The 19,308-nt window shown below is 41.5% G+C and overlaps 1 long non-coding RNA gene across 1 annotated transcript in view; it reads left to right on the forward strand.

The window, feature by feature from the left end:
* Positions 1-1,438: 1,438 nt before the first annotated feature.
* LOC127484152 (uncharacterized) overlaps positions 1,439-19,308 on the forward strand; it is a 38,893-nt gene continuing 21,023 nt past the window's right edge. The window contains exon 1 of the long non-coding RNA XR_007910922.2: positions 1,439-1,543. This is a non-coding gene — a long non-coding RNA (uncharacterized lncRNA). The remainder of the gene's footprint in view (positions 1,544-19,308) is intronic.

Below are 19,308 nucleotides of genomic sequence, written 5' to 3' on the forward strand. Positions count from 1 at the left end.
TGCTGTGGCCAGGGAGTACAGTGGAGGATGGCCCAAGTGCTTGGGCCCTGCACCCGCATGGGAGACCAGGAGAAGTACCTGGCTCCTGCCTTTGGACCAGCGTGGTGCGCCGGCCGTGGCGGCCAATGGAGGGTGAACCAATGGCAAAAGGAAGACCTTTCTTTCTGTCTCTCTCTCTCTCACTATCCACTCTGCCTGTCAAAAAAAAAAAAAAAAAAAAAAAAAAAAGATAGGTGATTTTATGGATGCATTACAACCCTCTGTTGTTCAAGCCTGAGCAAGTTTCTCAAAGATTTGTTATGTTTTAGTGTGTAAAATCTGTGTGTTTACAGGTCTGTCTAACCCTGTCTTATTATCTGGGAGAATTTGTCTGTTCCTTTGATAGTCTGTAATTGACCCTGTCAGTAAGAAGTTTGATTTTGTTTTTTTAAGAAATTTCAGGTTAGTTACATTTTACATTATAATGGGTTGCTTTCTAGAAGCATGTGGGAAATAAATGAGTTATTAAAGGAATAGACTTGGTTTGTTAACATATTTCAATTCTGTATATTTTACCTCTTTACTTTTTAATATAATTCTTCTGTTTGTCAATAATTTTTAAATCTACTAGAATGTAAATTCTGTAAAGGCAGGGATTTTGTTTGCTTTGTTTAGAGATGTATTCCTGCCCTGAGAATGATACCTGGAGCATAGGGAATCAGTAAATATTTTAAGAATGAAATTAGTATTCCCCATTGCTATCCAGGGGTTCAAAAATTGTCAAACTACTTTTTCTCTTCTCAGAAAACTTTACCTCAGTTTTCATCAAAATGCTGTCTTTCTTCCAATCTCTCTTTTGCTGATGATGACTTAACTAATAATCCTTTTGGTTTAGAATATTGGAAAAAGTGAACTAGAAGTCCTATTCCTAGAATTAGTCAAGATTCAACTAGTAATTAGTTGGTGAATCTTGGGCAAATCACTTAAGTTTTCTGTCTTCTTTGGTTTATTTGTAAAAGATTTAAAATTCTCTTATCTTGCAAAATTTTTGATTGGATCAAATAGTTCATAGCATAACAATTTAGTTAAAAGCAAGAATTCTGGATCTGGACTCAAAACTCAACTTCTCTATTTTTTATTTTATGACCACAGGAATATTATTTAATCTTACATGTTTTAGCTTCTTTGTATGTAATATGGTAATAATTATGGTACAGAATTATAGGTTGATAAAAATAGTTAAATAGTTGAGGAACATTTAAAATAGTACCTGCACATAGAAAATGTTCATAGAAAATGTTAAGTATTATTATTAAATGCCAAACATATTTGGAAAATTGTGAATTGCTATAAAAATACAAGGTGATTAGATTCCTATTTTAACAGGTCACTGATGGCTCAAGCTAAAATGAATGACTAACACCGAAATTTTAGGCCCTGTAATTAGCTACAGAATGAATAACTTGGCACCTTTCAAATTATACCTCATAGCTGGCTATGTATTCTGCCTATTCCCAGAGATGGCCTGAGAAGCTACTCTGTGTACTCTGTACCGGATGTTATGGTAAGTTTAATCACAGTGTCTCTGCTTTTTCTAAAATCTACCTGTGTAGTGTCAGACAAATCAACTAACTTATCTGATTCTTAGTTACCCTTCTGTAAAAGAAGAATCATAATAGTTTTTGGTCTTTTTCAGAGGGTTAGTGATGGGCCCAATTCATATATTAATTATCCTAAAATAAGATAATATCATCCTTTTGCTTATTTTCTCTGACATTTTGATAGAACTTTAATCATTCTACTCAACAAAAATATTCCATTCTATCCTAAAAACTTAGTAGTCTGTTCAAATTTTTTTTTCTTTTTCTACCAGAAACTCCTATGATGCAAAGTTAAAAACAGACCCAAAAGACCACCCAATAGACTAAGGCCTAGATGCAGATGGACTTCATGGCAGTGGTGATAAAGAGACCTTATTGACTAATTACTTAGCCTTCACAGCCCATCTTACTGAAGTGCAGTGATTATAAATGGTCAAGTTGGTCTGCTTGGCTTACTTTTGCAAGTTTAATATATCAAATTTCTTAATGACTCAAAACACTTATATATTATGTTTCACTAATATGAACATTACAGGGTTGGAAAACTGGGAGAATATAGAAGAGATACAGAAAACGTTTTGATTTTGGGTATTTGGTTCAAATTTTGGCTATGATGGAATAACTGGTGTTAGATGATTTCTTCTGGAATAAATAGTCATAAAACTGGGCAAAATACATGAAGAGTCTTCAGAAAGTTCATGGGATATACATATTATAAAAATAACTGTGCATGGATTTTTTAAAAATATTTATTTATTTGAAAGGAATAGTTAGAGAAGGAGGGAGGGAGGGAGAGAGAGAAAAACAGAGTGAGAGAGAGATCGATCTCCATCCTCTGGATCACACCCCAGATGACCACAGGAGCCAGGGCTAGGCTAGGTCAAAGCCAGGAACCTGGAACTCCATCTGAGTCTCTCACGTGAGTGGCAGCGGCCCAGTAATTGAACTGTCTTCCATTGCCTTCCCAGACACATTTGCAGGAAGCTGAATTGGAAATGGAGCAGCTGTGTCTTGAACTAATGCTTATAAGGGATACTGGCATCATGGGAGTTGGCTTAACCATTTGCACTACAACACTGGCCCCCTGTTAATGGACTTCAAACTTGTCTTTTGCAACAGGATAAATGTATTCTTTTAGTTCTATTTTTCTTTCTTTCTTTCTTTTTTTTTTAATTCACTTATTTATTTGAAAGGCAGAGCCACAGAGAAGCAGAGACAGAAAGAGAGAGGTCTTCCATCCACTGGTTCACTTCCCAGATGGCCACAGCAGCCAGAACTGGGCTGATCTGAAGCCAGATCCAGGAGCTTCTTCCAGGTCTCCCACATTGGTTCAGGGACCCAAGGACTTGGGCCATCTTCCACTGCTTTCCCAGGCCATAGCAGAGAGCTGGATCAGAAGTGGAGCAGCCAGGACCCAAACTGGCACCCACATGGGATACCAGCACCTCAGGCGGCGGCTCAACCCCTTTGCCACAGTACTGGCCCCTTAGAGTTCTATTTTTCAATGAACCTTTGGAAGTACCCTAGGGGGAAGCAATCATTGTCAAACATTGAAAAACAGGCATGCCAAGTCAGATACCTGCGAGAAACTCATGAGTTGAGCCTCACATTTTGGAGCTTTCTGCCTGGGGATATTTTCCCAACCGTGGTGCTGGGAGCTGAGATCTAAGCAGAACACAGTAGTCCTGTGAGCTGAGGCAAATTACACCAGCGTTAAGCATACCTGAAGTGGATGTGACCTGCAAGGTGGGGCACCTGCGAGGAGGAGGTGGCCAGAGTTGGAGCAAGGTCCTGAAGGGAGGCCTCCCTGACTCCCTGGCTGAGGACTGTGATCCTATGTGCAGGGAAAGGCTACACAAGGCTTACCAGAGAGCAACGACTACACAATTGAGTATAGAACAAAAACAATGCGGTTGAGAGAACTGGAAGATGTTGGAGATCTTCCATAACTACAGTAGAGAGACATCACTAATAACACCTCGAGCATCTAACTTTGAGACAAGAAATGACCACACCTTAGAATAAGGACCATGTCTTAGAATAAGCAAGCTATTCTATAAAAGTCTAGTATCAGTTCTTCACAATAAGTCAAATTGAGGAGCTTCCCATAGATCCTCCCCAACAAAATAAAAACCTAAACATGTATATGTCTAAGGTGACCAACCCATAATGTGAAGACTAGAAATTAGCATATCAAGATAACAGAATACAGAATCTATAGTGTATCATGAATAATACTAGTCTGCAATAAAAATTTCCAGATGTGCAAAGAAACAGGAAACAGGATCCATAGTCAAGAACAAAAGAAATCAATGAAAACCAATGCTAAGATGGCTCAAATGTTGGATTTACCATACCAAACCATTATAAGAGCTATTATAAATATCTTAGAGTGAAAAATATGAGAATTAAAAGTTATCTCTTAATGTATAAGGCATTTCAGCAAGAGAATGGAAATATACCTATACAATCCCCACATGGAAATTCCAGAATTGAAAAGCATAATGACTTCTCTAACCTGAAGCACAGAAAAAAAAATGAGTAAAAATAGAGCCTTAGGACTTGTGGAACAAAGGTCTAATACAGATGTTATAGAGGTATTAAAGGAGAAGAATTTAAGAAAAAGGTTTCAAAGGGGTATTGGAGGAATAATGTTAAAAAATGCAGAAATTATAAGTTCCTGAAATTTGATGACAATTGCTGACCTGATGTAGGATAGAAGCCAACTCTGAGCAGCATAAATACCAGGCAAATTACACCTACACAGATCAAATTCTATAAATTAAAAGTATAAAATCATGAAACCAACCAGAGGGGAAAAAAGCATATTATGCACAACGGAATGGCATGTTTAAAGAGCCAAAATTAGGCCAGAGGATCCAAGACAGCTGAATAGAGGCGGCCAGAACTCTCTCCCCCAAGACAGGAGCCAGAACAACAGAGAAAGGACTGTGTTTCCAGGGCCCAGGCCCAGGGAAAACTTCAGTAAGAAGTGGTGGGAACCTTAAGTAGCACAGACACTTGGAGAGCCGGTCAGTCTAGAGGGAGGAAGAAAGCACGTAGAAACTCTGACCCCAGCTCTCAGAGTGCTGGGAGAAGGGGAGCAGGAAAGCACAGTGACCCAGGCATCACGGCAGGTCGGCAGCCCTGACTGCAGGAGAGTTCCACAGTATCCAAGGGCTTCAAGTCCAGTCTGGAAAGCTGACTGGAGTCCAAGCATCTGTTTTGTCCTAAGAAAGGAATCCACATTGCCCCTCTCCCCAAATCCCACAACTGAGCTGGACTGTTTTTTGTTTGTTTGTTTTTTTTTTTTTTTTTTTTTTTTTTTTTTTTTTTACGATTATTGTCTCCCCTTTTTTATTTTTTTAAGATTTATTTATTTATTTGGAAGTCAGAGTTACACAGAAAGAGGAGAGGCAGAGAGAGAGAAAGAGAGAGAGGTCTTCCAGCCGATGGTTCACTCCCCAATTGGCCTCAATGGCCGGAGCTGCGCCTATCTGAAGCCAGGAGCCAGGAGCTTCCTCCGGGTCTCCCATGTGGATGCAGGGGCCCAAGGACTTGGGCCATCTTCTACTGCTTTCCCAGGCTATAGCAGAGAGCTGGATCGGAAATGGAGCAGCTGGGTCTCGAACCGGCGCCCATATGGGATGCCGGGATGCTGGTATTTCAGGCCAGGGCATTAACCCGTTACGCCACAGTGTCAGCCCCGACCGTTCTGTCTTAAGAGCCAGTCGTCAGCCCAGTTCCTGCCAGAAGCCTCCCAGCCAAGGTACTTCACAAGGCAGGGAGCCGCTTCTCCCCCTGCTGCATCCTTCTGCGGTGGCACTGCTGTGCACAGCCCTGGAGTCAGGCTTCTGTCTCTGTGCTCTTGGCAAGCTCCCCTCTGTGTCTTGAGCTCAGATCCAGCAGCAGCCAGAACACAAGACCTGCTGGGATCTGAGGACATCTTCTTCCCTGTCTCATGGCTCAGGGCTCTTGGTGACAAGGGCACAAGTCCCACTGCTACCCTTGCATACCTGTTGGGACCCAGGGATGGTTCCATTTGTGTCCTGCAGCTCTGGGACTGTGGATGTGGGTCCTACAATCTCCAGAGTAGCTGGTGCTCACCCCATGGGAACTAGGAAAGGTGCTGTCTGTGTCCCCCAGTCTGCAGCTTCAGCGCTCCCCTCCATGGGAAAGGACATTGATACCTCTTGGGTCTGCAGCTCTGAGACTGTGTTGGAAAAATATTCCATGTCCATGGATTACAAGGGTTAATATTTTTCAAATATCCATGATATTCCCATAAAAATGCCATTGACGGATGGCTCATTAGGCTAATCCTCTGCCTGCAGTGCCGGCACCCCAGGTTCTAGTCCCAGTTGGGGCACCAGATTCTGTCTCGGTTGCTCCTCTTCCAGTCCAGCTCTCTGCTGTGGCCCGGGAGTGCAGTGGAGGATGGCCCAGGTCCTTGGGCCCTGCACCTGCATGGGAGACTGGGAGGAAGCACCTGGCTCCTGGCTTCGGATCGGCACAGCACGCCAGCTGTAGCAGCTACTTGGGGGGTGAACCAATGGAAAAAGGAAGACCTTTCTCTCTGTCTCTCTCTCACTGTCCACTCTGCCTGTCAAAAAAAAATGCCATTGACTTTTTTTTTTCAGAAATAGAAAAAATTCTAAAATTTATATGAAACAAAAAGAGACCAAGGATAGCTAAAGTGATTCCGAACAAAATAAAGAATTAATTAATTAAAGCTGGAGACATCACATCTTGATATCTTGAATTTGACTTCAAAGCAGACTACAAAGCTATAGTAGTTAAAACATGTCACGGCTTAAAAACTTAAACATAGATCAGTGGAACAGAATGCAGAACCCAGAATTAAATCCACATAAATACACCAAACTGATTGACAAAGATGCTGAGAACATACATTTAAGAAAGGATAGTCTCTTCAGTAAGTGGTGTTGGCAAGACTGTGCACACATACACGCATATACACATATATAGTATTTTCTACATACATATGTAGAAAGATGAAATTAGATCCCTTTCATCATATATAAAAACCAGCTCAAGATGAATCAAATACTGAAATGTAAGACTTGAAACTATGAATCTCCTAGAAGAAAACACTTCAAAATCAGAGATAGCCAAAAATACAGGCAGTGAACAGCCAAACTAGACAAATGGGATTAAACTAAGAAGCTTCTGCACATCAAAAGAAGCACTCAACAAAGAGAAGAGACAGCCAATAGAATGGGAGACAGTATTCGCAAACTGTTTATCCAACAACATTCAATATATACAGAATATATAAGGAACTCAACAGTATTTGTAGGATATATAAAGGATTCAAAAACCAAAAACAACAAATTCAGTTAATAAATGGACAAACGCTATGAATAGACATTTCTGAATGGAAGAAATACAAATAACTAAAAAATACATTTATAAAGTGCTTAATAGCACTAGCTATCAGGAAATGCTAATTGAAACCACGATGAGGTATCACTTCATCCTAATTAGAATAGCTATTCTCAAAAAGACAAAACGTAGCGAATGCTGGTGAGGATGTGGAGAAACGGGAACTCTTACATACTATTGGTAGAAATATAAATTAGTAGTCACTGTGGAAAACAATAGGGAAATTCCCTATGAACTAGAAAGAGCTGCCATATGATCAGGTAATTGTACCACTGCACATATATCCAAAAGAAATGTAATCAAATCATAGAGATACCTGTACCTGCATATTTATTACAGCACTGTTCATAGGAGGCAAGGTATGGGATCAACTAAGGTGTTTGTCAACAGATGAATGGACAAGGTAATATAGTATATTGTTCAGTCATAAAAGAGAATGAAATCTCATCGTTTATAGATAGAGAAGGAAACTCAAATCTAAAGCAGAAAAGAAGAACCCCAGGAATGACACATGAGAGGGTACATTTAAAAGGCAATATTTATTTTTCCATAATTTTTTCACCCTTCAAGGTGAACTATTAGAGTGAAATAATGTTGAAAGAAGACTTTACAACAATTGTGGACATCAAAGATATTGTAAAAGTAGGACATGGACAAGGGTTTGTGGGTTGATGGAATGATCCCATTGCAAGTTTATCACATTGGTGATGTGATACATGGGAAGAACCAAGCGTCAGGTGTAAAATGGGAAGATACAGTGGGAAGTACAGAGGTCAGCTATGAGGTGTGACCTTGTAGATGCACAGTAGACTGTTAACAGACTTTGTTACATTCCAGATGCAACCACAGAACATTTGAAACAAAAGAGGTGTAAGTAAGAGGTCAGTAGAGAAAATAAGATAGCATGTTAAAAAGTGTTCATTGAGGCTGGCATTGTGGTGTGGCAGGTGAAGGCTCTGCCTGCGATGCTGGCATCCCATATGGGCACCGGTTCGAATCCTGGCTGCTCCACTTCGAATCCATCTCCCAGTTAATGGCCTGGGAAAGCAGAGGAGGATGGCTCAAGTCTTTGGGTCCCTGTACCCATGTGGGAGACCTGGAAGAAGCTCCTGGTTCCTGGCTTTGGCCTGGCCCAGACTCAGTCATTGTGGCCATTTGGTGAGTGAATCAATGAACACAAGATTCTCTCTCTCTTTCTGTAGCTCTGCCTTTCAAACAAATAAATAAAGCTTTTTAAAAAACCAAATTAATGAACTATATTCCAAGTAATAGAGAAAATTATCACACCTGAAAGCTGCTTATTTGAAAAGAACATGCCCTAATCAAGGCAAGAGTGAATCTATCAATATGTTTGATTGTGTAACACATTTGATGGATAATTTCCAGGAGACTTTACTAATATTATTTCCTTTGACTCTCTCAGGCTGCTAGCATAGAGAGGTCTTTAAAAAGTCAATGGAAAGTTTGAATTATGAAAAAAACCATGCAACAATCTCAAAATTTTTTGTACCAAAATAAACTTAATTTCATTTTATATGAACTTTTTGAAGTATGTTTATAGAAAAAATTTATTCAATAAAATGTAGCCAGATGAGTCCCAGGAAAGTTGATTTGCATACAGTTTTCTTATAGTTGGCTTAGAAATCATTTAACTTTTATTTATTATTTTTTATTTCTGATAAATGCTAAAAGCCAGAGTAGCAAAAGATTTATAGATTTCCCAGTATCATGTCCCACCCGTCCACACACACAGTCTTGCTTCCAAGAGGCAATCCCACTATACTTTCTTTTCCCAATTTCTACTTGTAGAATTTAAAGTATTTAACTCTATTTCTTAACATATTCACTTTACACCTTATCTATGTTTTTTATTGAACATACATAATCACTCTACCTACTCTTTCCTCGCCTCCTTCCTGATTTTTTTTAATTCAGATTTTGCAGTGTTATAATTAAGTATCATTTACTGCCAAACAACAATTATAGTATGTGTTGGTTATAATTCCTTTTTTTGAAGAATAAAAAAATTAATTTTATAAGGGAAACATTTTAGTAACAACAACAGCTTTCTGAGAAGGAATGAATCATAAGTAATTTTGTTTAGACTATAAACATTTCTAAAAACTTTATTCTACCTTCTTCCTTTCTTGTTTAGCAGGCTAGTATTTTAAGTTGGACATCACTGAGACTTTTGAAGGCATTTTTCTATTGTATTCTAGTCTCTAGCGGAGAATCCCCAAATCACTCTATTCTTTTGTCCTGTTTATACTCTAAAAGCTTTCTTTAGCTCAACCTTTTGACAATGTTCATTTTAACAACAGACTTATTGGAATAAAAGTAACGTAATAAATTCTGCAAATTTAAGTCACATCACCTGCTGAGTTGTGACTTACCTATACCTGTGACACTATCCCCACGATCAAGAGCATGCCTTCTTAGATGCCCTTTTATAATCTTCCTTATTCCTGTTTCTCTCTGCCACCCTGCTCTTATGTCTCACCTCCAGAAAGCCATTGATGCTCATAGCTATATAGATTATTTTGCATTTTCTAGAATTTTATCCCAGTGGACTCATATTTACTCTTTTTGCTTGGTTTCTCTCACTCATCTTAAGATTTTAAGATTCACCTATATTCTTGCTGGTATCAATATATCATTTCTTTTTGCCACTGTACACAACTAACTCTAAAATTTATGTGGAAATGCAAATCAGCTGGAACAGCCAGTGTTTTTTAGACAAAGACCAAAGTTGGAATTTACAATACTTGATTTCATGTCTCATATATTAGGCTACAGTAATTTAAAAAGTGTGATGTTGGCATAAAGATGATGATCAGTAGAACAGAATAGAAATTCCAAAAATAGACCTATATGTATTTATTCAATTGATTCTCTTTATTTTTTAAAGATTTATATTTGAAAGGAAGTTAACACAGAGAGAGACAAAGACAGAGAGAGAGAGATCTTCCATCTGCTAGTTCATTCTCCTAAGGGCCCCCGTGACCAGTGTTGGGCCAGGCAGACACCAGGAGCCTGGAACTTTATCTAAGTCATTCACATGAGTACCAGGGGCCCAAGCACTTGGGCCATCTTCTGCTGTCTTCCCAGGTGTATTAACAGGGTGTTGGATCAGAAGCGGAGCAGCCAGGACACGAATGGGTGTTCATATGAGATACGGGAGTCATAGGAGGCGGCTTAACCTGCTGCCTCACAACATGGGCCCCTCAACCAATTTTCAACAAAGGCAAAGAAAGAATGGACTTTTCAAAAAATGGTGCTGAAACAGAATAGTTGTATGGAAAAAAATGATCCTCTATCTTTCATACCATATGCAGAAAAATTTACTTCAAGTGGATCAAATATCCAAACATAAGCTAGAAGTAGAAAACATCTAATGAAAATCTAAGACACTTGGCTATTGTGAATTGTGCTGCAATAAACATTAGGGTGCAGACCGCTTTTTTCTTTATCAATTTAAACTCCTTTGGGTAAATTCCAAGGAGTGGGATGGCTGGGTCGAACGGTAGGGTTATATTCAGGTTTCTGAGGAATCTCCAGACTGATTTCCATAGTGCCTTGACCAGTTTGCATTCCCACGAACAGTGGGTTAGTGTCCCTTTTTCCCCACATCCTCGCCAGCATCTGTTGTTGGTAGATTTCTGTATGTGAGCCATTCTAACCGGGGTGAGGTGAAACCTCATTGTGCTTTTGATTTGCATTTCCCTGATTGCTAGTGACCTTGAACATTTTTTCATGTGCCTGTTGGCCATTTGGATTTCCTCTTTTGAAAAATGTCTATTGAAGTCCTTGGCCCATCTCTTAAGTGGGTTGTTGGTTTTGTTTTTGTGGAGTTTCTTGATCTCTTTGTAGATTCTGGTTATTAACCCTTTATCTGTTGCATAGTTTGCAAATATTTTTTCCCATTCTGTCGGTTGTCTCTTCACTCTCCTGACTGTTTCTTTTGCAGTACAGAAACTTCTCAATTTGATGCAATCCCAATAGTTGATTTTGGCTTTGACTGTCTGTGCCTCCCGGGTCTTTTCCAGAAATTCTTTGCCTGTGCCAATATCTTGAAGGGTTTCTCCAATGTTCTCTAATAACTTAATGGTGTCAGGACGTAGATTTAGGTCTTTAATCCACGTTGAGTGGATTTTTGTGTAAGGTGTAAGGTAGGGGTCTTGCTTCATGCTTCTGCACGTGGAAATCCAGTTTTCCCAGCACCATTTATTGAATAGACTGTCCTTGCTCCAGGAATTAGTTTTAGATCCTTGATCAAATATAAGTTGGCTGTAGATGTTTGGATTGATTTCTGGGGTTTCAATTCTGTTCCATTGGTCTATCCATCTGTTTCTGTACCAGTACCATGCTGTTTTGATTACAACTGCCCTGTAGTATGTCCTGAAGTCTGGTATTGTGATGCCTCCGGCTTTGTTTTTGTTGTACAAGATTGCTTTAGCTATTCGAGGTCTCTTGTGCCTCCATATGAATTTCAGCATCATTTTTTCTAGATCTGCGAAGAATGTCTTTGGTATCTTGATTGGGATTGCATTGAATCTATAAATTGCTTTTGGGAGAATGGACATTTTGATGATGTTGATTCTTCCAATCCATGAGCATGGAAGATTTTTCCATTTTTTGGTATCCTCTTCTATTTCTTTCTTTAAGGTTTTGTAATTTTCATCGTAGAGATCTTTAACGTCCTTGGTTAAGTTTATTCCAAGGTATTTGATTGTTTTTGTAGCTATTGTGAATGGGATTGATCTTAGCAGTTCTTTCTCAGTCATGGCATTGCTTGTGTATACAAAGGCTGTTGATTTTTGTGCATTGATTTATATCCAACCTAAATGCCCATCAACGGTAGACTGGATAAAGAAATTATGGGATATGTATTCTTTAGAATACTATACCGCAGTAAGAAACAACGAAATCCAGTCATTTGCAACAAAATGGAGGAATCTGGAACACATCATGCTGAGTGAATTAAGCCAGTCCCAAAGGGACAAATACCATATGTTCTCCCTGATCGGTGACAACTGACTGAACACCAAAAAGGAAACCTCCTGAAGTGAAATGGACACTATGGGAAATGGTGACTTGATCAGCATAGCCCTGACTGCTAATGGACAACTTAATATATTATCCCTCATAGTATTTTTTTTTTGTCTGTTCTACTTAATATGACTGGTTTAATTCTGTAATTATCACACAGTTATTCTTAAGTGTTGAAAATTAACTGAAATGTGATCCCTGTTAAACATAAAAGTGGGAATAAGAGAGGGAAGAGATGTATAATTTGGGGCATGCTCGGGCTGACTTGCCCCAATTGGTAGAGTTGGAAACATACCAGGGGATTCCAATTCAATCCCATCAAGGTGGCATGTGCCAATGCCATCTCACTATTCCAAGTGATCAATTTCAGTTCACAATTGATCATAATGAAAGGACTAAGAGTCAAAGGGAGCACATAAACAAGTCTAGTATCTGCTAACACTTACCGATAGAATAAATAAAGGGGAGAGTGATCCAACATGGGAAGTGAGATACTCAGCAGACTCATAGAATGGCGGATGTCCTAAATAGCACTCTGGCCTCAGAATCAGCCCTAAAGGCATTCGGATCTGGCTGAAAAGCCCATGAGAGTATTTCAGGCATGGAAAGCCAAGGCACTCTGGCAAAAGATCTCTGTGAGTGAGATCCCAGTGGAAAGAACAGGTCTTCAAAGAGGGAGGTGCCTTTCTCTGAAGGGAGGAGAGAACCTCCACTTTGACTATGACCTTGTCTAAACAAGATAAGAGTCGGAGAACTCAAGGGGCTTCCATAGCCTTGGAAACTCATGACTGGTGCATGGGGAGATTATTGATGCCATAAACAGGAGTGTCAATTTGTAAAGTCAACAACAGGAGTCACTGTGCACTTACTCCTCATGTAGGATCTCTGTCCTTAATGTGCTGTACACTGAGGCTTAATGCTATAATGAGTACTCAAACAGTATATTTCACTTTGTGTTTCTATGGGGGTGCAAACGATTGAAATCTTTACTTAATGTACACTAAACTGATCTTCTGTAAAAAAAAAAAAAAAAAAAAATTATCAATTCCCAACTTGACTCTCACTGGGATTAAACATGACAATAGGTCTGCTCTGATTTCATCATCATTTAAAAAAATCATCTATTATTTTTCACTTTATGTTTCTGTGTGGGAACAAACTGTTGAAATCCTTACTTAAGGTATACTAAGCTGATCTTCTGTATATTAAGATAATCAAAAATGAATCTTGATGTGAATGGAAGGGGAGAGGGAGTGGGAAAGGGGAGGGTTGTGGGTGGGAGGGACGGTAGGGGGGGGGGGAAGCCATTGTAACCCATGAGTCGTACTTTGGAAATTTATATTCATTAAATAAAAGATAAAAAAAAAATCTAAGACACTGTTTTGGCATAAACAAAGATCTCTTAGGTGGGACATCAAAAGAATGAACTGCCAAAAAACTGATATATTGGATTTCATCAGAATTAAAACACTTTGTCTCTTGAAAGAGTCCACTAAGATAATAAAAAGTAGGCCACAGATTAGGAGAAAATATTCATAATACATTTATCTGACAAAGATTATATCCAAAATAGAAATAGTTCAATAATAAGTCAAACTCAAGTTAAAAAAAAAAAGCAGAAGATAGGACATTTAACAAAAGCACAGTTTAAAACTATAGAGATATCCTTTGAAAAACTCAAGAGTTAACACCCTGGCCTGAAGTGCCAGCATCCCATATGGGCACTGGTTCAAGACCTGACTGCTCCACTTCCAATCCAGCTCTCTGCTATGGCCTGGGAAAGCAGCGGAAGATGGCCCAAGTCCTTGGGTCCCTGCACCCGTGTGGGACACCTGAAAGAAGCTCCTGGCTTCAGATAGGCAGGCACAGCTCCAGCTGTTGCGGCCATCTGGGGAGTGAACAAGCAGATGGAAGACCCTCCCACACCCCACCGCTGCCTCTCCTGTCTCTGTGTAACTCTTTCAAATAAATAAATAAATATTTAAAAAAGAAAAAAGAAAAACTCACTAGAATGACCATGATTAAAAGACTGACCACAGGGCCCAGTATTGTTGTAGAAGGTAAAGCCACTGCCGGTGACACTGGCACCCCATGTGAACACCAGTTCGAGTCTTAGCTGCTCCACTTCTGATCCAGCTTCCTGCTAATGGCCTGGGAAGAGCAATAGATGGCCCAAGTGCTTCGGTTCTTGAACCCACACACCCATGTGGAAGAAGCTCCTGGCTCCTGGCTTCAGCCTGGCCCAGCCCTGGCCATTGCAGCCACCAGGGAATGAGTCAGCAGATGGAAGATTTCTCTCTCTCTTCTTCCCTCTCTCTCTGCCTCTCCCTCCCTCTCTCTCCCTTTATCTCTTTAACTGACTTTCAGAAAAGACTGACAACAGAAAATATTTTCAAGGATCTAGAACAACTGGATTTCTTATACCATAATCATCAGAGTAGAAAATGATACAACCTTTTTGGGAAGCACTTCAGCAATTTAAAAAATAATTAATTTTTATTTAAGAGAGAGAGAGAGATCTTCAACTTACTGGTTTACTTTCCAAATATTGATAGCATGGTGATGGCGCTGTGGCGTAGTGGGTAAAACCGCCACCTGCAGTGCCGGCATCCATATGGGTGCTGCTTTGAGTACCAGCTGCTCTACTACCAATCCAGCTCTCTGCTATCACCTGGGAAAGCAGTAGAAGATGGCCCAAGTCCTTGGGCCCCTGCACCCGCTGTGGGAGACCCGAAAGAAGCTCCTGGCTCCTAGCTTCGGATCAGTGTAGCCCCAGCCATCTGGGGAGTGAACCAGCAGATGGAGGACCTCTCTCTCTCTGCCTCTGCCTCTTCTGTAACTCTGACTTTCAAGTAAACAAATAAAATCTTAAAAAAAATATTCATAGCAGCCAGGATTCTTCCAGGCTGAATCTGGGAGCCCAGAACTCAAAGTCTCCTACATGGGTGACAGGAACTGAAGTACTTGAGCCAACACCTGCTGTCTCCCAGGGTGTGCATTAGCAGGGAGCTGGATTGGAAGCAGAGCTGGGCTCAAACCCTGACACTCCAGTATGGTATGTGGGCTTGCCAAGTGGTGTTTCAACCGCCGTGTCAATTGCCCACCTTTGGCAATTTCTTATAGTTATTCATATGATCACCAACAGTCTCTCTCCTAGGTATTTACCCAAGAGAACAGAAAGCACACATCTGCACAGATTTGTATACATTCATTTTAGCAGCTTTATTAAAAATAACCAAAAACTGGAACCAATCCAAGTATGTTCATTAAGAGGTGAATAGGTAAGCAAATTATGGTACATCTAGATGATTGATGTTTTCATCAGTAAAAGGAACAAGTATTGGTAGACAGGAGCAAGGATGAATCTCAACAATTTACATGGAGGTAAAGAAACCATGCACCAAAGAGTATGCACTGTCGGATTCCACTGAGATTCAATTTCAGAATGGATGCAATGGATCTGTTTACAGGAAACTGTTCAGCGGTTGTGTCGTGCTGGCTGTGGAGTGAAGGCAAAGAGAGAAAAGGGGACTTTTGGGAGTGATGAAAATGGCCTGTATCTGTCCTGTCTGAAGCAGAAGTTACACAAATATAAACATTTACAGAAATTAATTGAATAGTACCCTTACAATGGGTGCATGTTATGCAAACTATACCACAATAAATTTTTTTTCTCTCTTTTTTTTTTTTTTTTTTGGACAGGCAGAGTTAGACAGTGAGAGAGAGAGAGAGACAGAGAGAAGGGTCTTCCTTCTGTTAGTTCACTCCCCACATGGCCGCTACGGCTGGCAGGCACACTGCGCTGATCTGAAGCCAGGAGCCAGGTGCCTCTTCCTGGTCTCCCATGGGGTGCAGGGCCCAAGCACTTGGGCCATTCTCCACTGCCTTCCCAGGCCACAGCAGAGAGCTGGACAGGAAGAGGAGCACCCGGGACAGAACCAGCACCCCAACAGGGACTAGAACCGGGGCTTCTGGCACCACAGGCAGAGGATTAGCCTAGTGAGCCATGGCGCCAGCCACCACAATAAAATTTATACTGACACAGTCACTACATTGTAGTTACTGTCAGATGGCAGTTCTCTTAAACACATCGTTGGGACTTGTGACCCTCAGAAAGCCAGGTCAAGGTAAAGTGATTGCAACCTGATGAGTAAGAAAGAGAAGAAAAACTACAGTTTATGATTTCTAAATGTTTGTTAGCTTAAACATACAACATTCTTTATCATTTTTGATTGGTAGGAAATGGCTATTACGCTATGATGGGAAAGTTGGTTTACTCAGATAATTGTAGGAGAACTCAACCTGAAAATAGAAATGCTGCCATCCCGTCCTGGCATGTGCCTCTCCTCTAGAAACAACATAAAGAGAAGCTGTCCACACGAAAACTCTGCCCAGCGGGGTTGACTGTGACTCACAAGTCACCCCCTGGACCCTCAGTTAGGAGCACTGTGCTGGCAAGGAAGTGGAATGATCAATATCAGATGTGACGCATGGCTGTGGATAGAGGTAAGCCACAGTGGTGTTTTAAAAGGGGCTTTTCAGAAGGAAGTGGAGGAGGTTTTAGGAGCGATGGTGGCCATGTGGTGGGCAGGCAAAGTCCGCATCATCCTTGATCCCATATCCCCTCTATTTTCAGGGAGTAGACATTTTTCCCAATTGACAAACGAATTGAGATAACTTGTGCTTACTTGGGGGGGAAAAAAACCTCTCTATTTAAAGAGGCCTTGGATCTTACCTTTTAACTACCCCCCCAATAAAAAGTGGGTGGGGAATTGACAAATGAAACGGGATAAATAAGACAAATCAGCATAAAAATGTATAGTTTTACTTATTTAATCCTGATTAGAATAACAAAATATAGAAACAGATAAAACAAGATAATTAGGGAAATGTAAATACTGACTGTTGAATGTTGTTAAGAAATCATTGTTCAAATATTTTAGGAATGGTGACGGAATATTGGTTTTGTTTTTAAAAATCATTTTTGCATACATACTAACATAGTTAGGGATGAAATTATTGTTTTAAAGGTATATTTGAAAAGCGGAGTTAGAGGGAGAGACAGAGGGAAATATAGGGAGAGAGGGAGAGAGATTTTCCATCTACTGATTTACTCCCCAAACAGCCACAACAGCTGGGGCTAGGTCAAGCTCAAGCCAGGAGCGCAGAACTCTATTCAGGTCTCCCACGTGGGTGGCAAAAGGCCCAAGCTGTTGGGCCATCCCCTGCTGCTTTCCCAGGCACATGAGCAGGCCGCTGGATTGGAAGTGGAGCAACTGTCACTCATATGGGATGCTGGTGTCACAGGCGGTGGCTCAACTCACTGCACCATGACTCCTGCCCAGGGGTGAAATTATTTAATGTCTGGCATTTCCCACTGTGCAACCTGGGTGAGGAAAGGCCGGTATTCCATTTTGACCTAATACCAGATTTGCAAAGAAAAACAGCTCATAGAATCATCTGTTAGGGATGAATCTGCACGTTTGCTGTGAAGCTCTGGGGAGTAGCGCTGGCATTTCCTCTCGAGGCTTCTGAAGGATCTCCCCACCAAGGCCCTAAGAGCCCGATGGAGGGCACTTAGAGCTTTAATTCTTTGGCTCAGTAATAGCTGTATGCTCTGCCCCCTTTCCCGTTTGCACATCAACTGTCCCAGCTGCATTTTGCTTGGCTCCACATGTGGTCCCCTCTTTGCCTGTGGCTGACTCCAGGTGATGGGTTTGGTTAGACGCTGGCATGCCCTAGACCCTAGACATGCTGTGTCAGGGATGGACTCCTTTATCCCTACTGCCAAGGCCAAGTGGCACCATGTTCTCCTGCCTCGTCAAGCCTCCTGGGTCTAACACTTCAGCAAGATCTCCGTGAGACCCTGTGTTTGAGGATGTAGAAAGGAGATTGATAGAATTGCTGCAGTTTCATGCAGTTTTAAGCCCAAAAGTCTTAGCTGGTGAATGGGATGGGGAACACAAGTTCTACGTACAAGTTCTACGGAATATAAACTGCATTTATCGGATGGTGTCACTATATGATTTATTGCCAGTGCGGACCGGGGCAGGCGAAAGGCCAGGCCTGCCATATTGAAAGCAAAAGAAAGGGACGCTTGGCCTGCTTCCTCTGAGCAGTCACCAGTGATTCACTGGGGGCTCAGCTGGGGCCCCAGGCAGATGGGAGAGGCGTGTGGCCAGTGTGGGAACACTGGGTTCCCAGCACCGCAGAGAGCCTCGGCTCCAGCTCGACGCTGACGTAAACCAGGACCTCGCCCAGCTGGCCTCTCCCGGAGAACGGAGTCTGCTCAAGTCCGTGTTCTGCCTCGCCGCCTATTTCAAAAGCACTGCCAAAGAGGGGACATCTGAAATGTTTTCTGGCAGAAAGGGCTTCTCTGTGTCCTCAACGCGCCCGACACTGTTCTCTTTTTACCTGCTCTGCTGCGTCTCAGGAGAAGAGGGCGACAGCGGTGGGAGACTGACTCGCTGTCGTGTGCAGCCTCTTTAAGTGCTTGTCGCCTGGCTCGGAGCAGATCGGCAGGCTCCAGTAAATTTGTTTCCTTAGCAGCCAAAGGGAGGTGATGACTATTGCCGCGTAGAATTGCGTGAGGGCTGGGATGATGCAGGCAAAGTGTTCTGTAAACAATCAACACTCAAGGCCAGGGTTCCTCCACCTTGGTCTGTTCGGCATCTTGGCCAGGAATTCTTTGATGTGGGGAGCTGCCCTGTGCCTCGTAGGGTGTTTAGGAGCATCCCCGCTGTTAGCTACCAGGCGTATCCACGCACTCCTTTCCACAGTTGTGCCAACCAAAAATGGCTGCAGACGTTGCCAAATATTCCCCACCGGCAGAATGGCCTCTGGTTGACTTGGACTTCCATCTTGGTGTCCTCTGTCTCTGTCTCCCTCTGTTCCGGAAAACCGAGCTGTCACATTATAAGCAATGCAGGCCCTAAGGAACTAATGTCTCCGTCAAATATCTGAGAAGACCCGGATGCCTGCCTGTAACCAATGAATGAGCTTGGAAGGGGACCCTCTACCAGTTGAACCTTGAGATGACTACGGCCCCAGGGTCACTTTGCCGTCTCTCAGAAACCTCTGAGTCAGAAGCACCTAGTTTTGCCACGTCCTGATTTCTGACCTATACAGACTCTGAAATAATAAATGTTTCTTTTAAATTTTGGGGTAATTTTTTTTAAGTTAATTTTAAAGGTGAAGTTATAGAGAAAGAGGGAGGAAGAGGGAGAGAGTGAGAAAGAGAGAGAGACAGACAGACAGACAGACACTTTGATCT

This window comes from Oryctolagus cuniculus, chromosome 15 (assembly GCF_964237555.1).
Source record: "Oryctolagus cuniculus chromosome 15, mOryCun1.1, whole genome shotgun sequence".
NCBI classification, from domain to species: domain Eukaryota; kingdom Metazoa; phylum Chordata; class Mammalia; order Lagomorpha; family Leporidae; genus Oryctolagus; species Oryctolagus cuniculus.